Below are 6,000 nucleotides of genomic sequence, written 5' to 3'. Positions count from 1 at the left end.
ACTGAAGTTGTCCTGTACTGTAAAATTTAGCAAATCTAAAAAGGTCAATTCATGCAACCTGTATGCCTGGGGTTCCAAAAGCTTAGCCAACACTTGGTCACATACCAGGAAAGCATATCAACCCAACTGCTTAATCTTGGGCTGCTTTAATCCTGGGAGAGATGGGGTTTGCAAACCTTACTAAGGATAAAGGAGTTCAGGGAAATTAGGTGTGATTCATACTCAGGATTAGCTACTTTTAAACCATTTTTTACATATATCGCTATGTAGAGTTTTTCTTTCGGTAAAAGTAGATGCTGATACTGCCTAACGGCAAGACTGTCATCTTCACATGAAGAAGTTTGAGCACTCTGTCAGATGCACTGCACTGGATAGTGTAAAGCAGGCATAGGACACCACCAGCTGTTAACTTGAACTGCATACTAAGGACAGGTTTTAGCCTATTTCTCACTAACGTGATTTTCCAGTACCAAAATTGGGATAGTAGGCAAAGGAAATAATCCTAACTTAAGGCTAGTTCAACAAAAGATTAAAGGCATGTTAAATCTTAAAGAGCTCAAATACCGCGTAGTTCTGCCTGAAGCCTAGGTGAACTTTGCTTTATGCATTAAAGCCTTTCAGGGGCCCCAAATCCCCCTCATAGAAATGTCCACGACTGTCCAAATCTTGTTTATTTCAAACTAAAACACCCATCAAGTTCAACATAAATGGGTATACCTTTACCTGCATGCAAGAATAAGCAGATTTATGGGATTAGGCATTAGATACTGATATGGCAGGCTACATATAAAGACACAGAGAGCAGCAGAGAAGCCATTTATCTCTCAACAACACTGTTCTCCACTGGATAATGTGGCTTTTCTCTTCTCAGTCACAGTAGTCAAGAGCCATGCCTCCCCCTCAACTCTCTTCCAAAAGAGTACTTTTAACTTTTAAGCTATCTTTTGAGTTACAGAAGGGATATGTACAATTCCTGTTGCTATCGCTGTTTCACTCATGAGGTCAACTGGACTTTTAAATGCAAATTAAGGCTAAGATTGGTGTGAGTAACTTATCTGCTAGTATGTGTCCTTTTTTTATTCTGCTTAGCTTCTTTTTTAGCTTTCAAATGCAGCAGAATTTGACCTGTAGCAAAATGGGCAGCATTCAAACCAGTCGCTTGTAGAAGAAGCAAAATATCCTTCATTTTCAACTACTGCTTCTCTCTGGTTTGTTTCCATAGCACTGATTGTAGGAAACGGAACAAACCAAAAATCAGTAACAATGCACATAATGCAAAGAAGCTTTAAACAAAAATGCAAAAAGCCTATTTTATATCTCCCTTAATTTCACTCTAAATTATACTGGCAAAGAACAGCACAACAGAAACAGAAACAATTTAAGATCTCTAACACTGGTGCGAAACTGAACTAATGATACCATTTCATCCATCGCTGGTGTGGAAGGGCTCTGTGGGACTTGGAGTATAGAGCAACTGAGAGTATTAAAATCTATTCCCCGTTCATCACAGACTTAGTACTAAGACAACTATGGGCAAGATACCATCTCTGCTTCATCAGTGAAACAGAGGATTTTTCTGCCTCATGGCGATTCTAAAATTAATGTATATAAACAGCTTGAATAGTCAGATGTTTTATATTAAGTATAAACGTTAATACAGATTTTTTTAAACAGGTAAGTTGTAAACAAATCTTTCACTAAGTTTCTGAGATATTACCTGTACCATACATATAATCCCTCTAGAAAATAGAAGTGTGAACCCATTTCACTGCTTCCCCAACTTGTGAAGTTTAGCTTTCTTATTATTTCCTGCCCTCCAGAATATACTTACAATTCTGTACACTTTCCAGAACAGTAAACAGTCCAAAAAGTTTCCATGATTGCACAAGCAGTGGTCAAATGTAAGATAAGGGCTTGTTTGTGCCTGGAAGCATGGGAGGTAGGAAGAAACAATAAAGGTTAGAAAGGAATGCACTTATTACTAAAAAAAAAAGAGGAAAAAAAAAAAAACAGACTTAATTTATCTCCTCTGTCCTCAAAGGCAAGCTAATGAGAAGAGAGATTTTCCTGGAAGATGGAAAGATGGAATGAGGTCAAGAAGTTAACCCATAAATGCAATTGGCAAGACCTTTCCAAAATAATGGAATCTATAAAGGTGAAGATTTGTTCAGGGAGAAAAAAGGATTTAAAAGAATTCACCAGGCTGTCATAACAGATCTGAAACATGACCGATTTGTATTAGTATGATGGGAGTTCTTAAAGCAGGAACAGAAAGCTGAAACAACCCTTAGTGCATCAAAACAGCATGCAAAAAGGTAAACAGCATCTAGAAGACAGACAGACAACTGGGAAAGTAAGGACAACAAATAGGAATGCTGTATGTCTAAATCTTAAAAGTACTTGGTAAATTCATAGCACATGAGAGTTTAAAAAGAAAACAACCAAAAACCCCCAACAGCCGAATGCAGTATCAGGAAACACTGTAGTGGTTTAGGAAAGGGTTCTGAGCATTAGTTCTACACCATTTATATATATTAATATTAGAATAATTAGCAGTTTAATGGTACTGATCTAGTGAAATACTGAAGAAATCCATTGCACAGTCAATTACTTTTCTATTCAAGTGTACCAAATAAATGCAAAAATGTAATGTGAAAGCAACTGCAAATGCATACTAATACAGGAAATTAGAGCTCCCTAAGTCCTACGAAGGAGGCAGAAGTGGATGGTATCACAGTAGTAGATACCTGACATCAGAAACACTGCCCTAAATTTTAGTGTGACCTTCAGCCTCATAGCTATATCTTGTAACACAGTTTTTGTGCAAAGAGGAGAAAGATGTGTAGCATAAGAATAGCAAACAGCCAGTTCACATTATGTTTAGACAGTAAATTTTATGGTGACAGAATCAATCTTTCTTCTGTAGTTTCATAATGCCTACTGTAAAGAGTCCAGGAGCTAATGAATCTGAAATTGCAACAGTTATTTCGATCAACCAACATAGCAACATCAAGAAAAGTCAGCAACACCCCAATGTCAGTGCTCTCCTCATGAAAAAACAAAGAAATTATTTGCAAACAAGCCCTTACTTGTATTTCACAGACAACACAAAACAACAGACATGCACAGTACAGAAGATCCTAAATCAAAATTTCGTAATAAGAACACTTTGAGGCTTGTCAGGTTCTCTTACTTGCATGTACTATAAGGCTCATTAAGAAAACTACAGCAATTCACTGAAATGAAGATTTTCTTAACATCTCAACAAAAGCATGAAACTGCACAGATCATGACAAGTGGCGAATCATGAGCTCGTCTCATTTCAGTAAGCAACTTCTTTAACTTTCTTACATATTGTTACAGAATCACAGAATGGCCAGGGTTGGAAGGAACTTCAAGTTTCATGAATCTCCAACTCCCCTTCCACATGCAGGGACACCAACCTCTCCATTTAATACCAGACCAGGCTGCCCAGGGCCCCATCCAATCTGGCCTTGAACACCTCCAGGGACGGGGCATCCACAACCTCTCTGGGCAGCTGTTCCAGCACCTCACCACTCTCACAGTAAAGAACTTCCAACCTAAATCTTCCCTCCAACAATTGTTGAGTAACAATTGCTGAATTCACACCCATGATAACAAAAACCTGACCCTTAAATATATGCTGTGAACTCTAAATCTAGCATTTGTCTATATAGTCAGATTTTAAAGTACCAAGCACCTGTAAAAGAATTAAAAACCCCCTTTTCTACAGTTAAAAAAATAATACCCAAACTTCCCCCATGTGTGCTCCAATAAGTCAGTCTCGTACACAACAGAGTAAATTGCAAGGCCAGTGTTAAATGACCAATATTGTGAACTTTATGCACTCCAGATAAAACAAAGACAAAACTGCATCATCAGATGTGCGGAGGTGGCATGATGGGACTCAGTTTAGCAATGGAACTCAGTAGGTCAGTTTGATAGTTAGAAGTTCTGCAAACTATGTAGTATATCTTAATTCCTATGAGAAACTTTGGGAGTGATTTCTCAAGTATTTACAGAAAACAGATAGCAAATCGATTATGTTTCTTTTGACTTTATATATGTATGGTAGCTTTCACATAATTTGGTTCCTGGAGGTTCAGTAAAGTTTAGTAACAGACAGATGGCAAAACCGATACTGAAATACTGTCCAAACTGATGCTCAAATGCTAATTACCAAGTTCCATGAAGATGAACTGGGTTGCCAACATTCTGTAATTGCTTCCTTTTCACTGGTTCAAAAGCCACCTCTCTTTTAAGCCTGACAGATAACCCCACTGCAAAGAGCAACTTAATTTAGGGGAAAAAATGCATGGGAATAAAGGAGTTTGGGGGAAAAGACTTGGTCCAAAATCCACTCTTCCACCAAACCTGAAATTATAATCCTTTTTCATACCTTACACACAACTTCAACTGCAGTATGGACACTGATGATAACTATGGCAGGTCCTTCCTCTCTTTATTTCAAGGTGCATATATGTCAAATTTACACCTTTCCACCTAATCCAGGACACAATAAATAATATAGAAGCCAGGAATAAAAAAAACATTGTTGCACTCACAATGAAATCTCATGACTTGCTGACAGTGTGCGTGTATGGGCTGAAGGGCTTTGCTGACATACAGTAGCCTGAGCTTTTGAAACAGTACACATTTGTTACTGCTGCTCTGCACTCCACTTATTTGTCCCATCATGCTAACACGGCTATGTTAGTCCACGTTCTATTTTATGTCACACCTAATATGACATATGCTGGCTACTAAGTCAGTAAGCAAAATTTAAGGCACATTTTAAGATCTGTGATTTGATTACAAGCTCCTTGGAACAGCAATTCTTCCCAAATGTCTGGCAAACATTTTGCATGCGCATTTTGTTTACTTTCACAAACATTTTTGGCAGAAGGCAAAACATCCTGTGTAGTTTTTCAGTTCTTCATACATTCTTTCTGATCTCACAGTTCTATTATCTAAAATTACAGTTGTCTAAGTTGAATAAGTCATCAATTTTTTATGAAACAACACAAAACAAGATGCATGTAAGGGATGCAACAACAAGAACTACCATGACTGTGTGAGAATAATCAACTGTAAAGTGATCTGTATTTTTAAAGTGCCAGTGTTAAATACATAAAATGAAAGAGAAGGCAAGTGATTCAAAATGAATTGAAAACAAAAGCAGGAGGGAGAAATGGTTTCAATCTTCCCAAATTCACAATTAAGGATTGGAAGTAAACTATCTCTTCCTATAATAAAAAAAAGAAAATTGTAGTCTGTACCCTAACCTTCTTAAATTCATTACCACACAGAGACTGACACAATACATATCTTAAATACAGTATCAGATGCTGTTATTCTTTAGGCCAATACTGAAAATAGAGAATTTGATTTGATGATACTAGTTCAGAGAACCTTCTTTCATATCTCTTCACACCACTTTGACAAAGAGTGCCATAGGCCATGAAAAGTTTGTTGCTTCACCACAGAATAAGCAAACTACAAATTCTTACACAGCTATTTCAATGATTACATTGTCATTCTCTCTTTTCAGCTAGTTGATGTCCAAAGTCCACTTCCACTGTTGTAAAAGCACAGGTGTTGACCTGCCCAAACAGTCTTATTTTCATTACTTGCAAGCAATGACCACCAAGTAAAATGATACCTTAAGATTTCCATAAAAATGGAAATTATGACAATAAATAAGTTTTGTGATGACCTGATCAGTAACTTATTAAAAAAAAAAACGTTTTTATTTAATGTGACAACATACCATATTCTAAATCTTGCACCTTTAAAACCGCAATTTGGTCAACCAGTTGCTAATTAGGTTCCATTAAATGTGAATACAGTACTACATTTAAATTACCTCAGCCAGACAATTAACGAAGACTAAGAAAGACTAATCTGGAATCAGACACATGGCCAATATCATTAAAATGCCCAAGTCTTCTACTGTGTCACATTCAGAGTGCAGCTTCT

The sequence above is a fragment of the Phasianus colchicus genome, chromosome 3 (genome assembly GCF_987193195.1).
Source record: "Phasianus colchicus chromosome 3, bPhaCol1.hap1.1, whole genome shotgun sequence".
Taxonomy (NCBI): Eukaryota; Metazoa; Chordata; class Aves; order Galliformes; family Phasianidae; genus Phasianus; species Phasianus colchicus.
The sequence above is the reverse complement of the archived record's forward strand: the minus strand, read 5'-3'. Positions refer to the sequence as shown.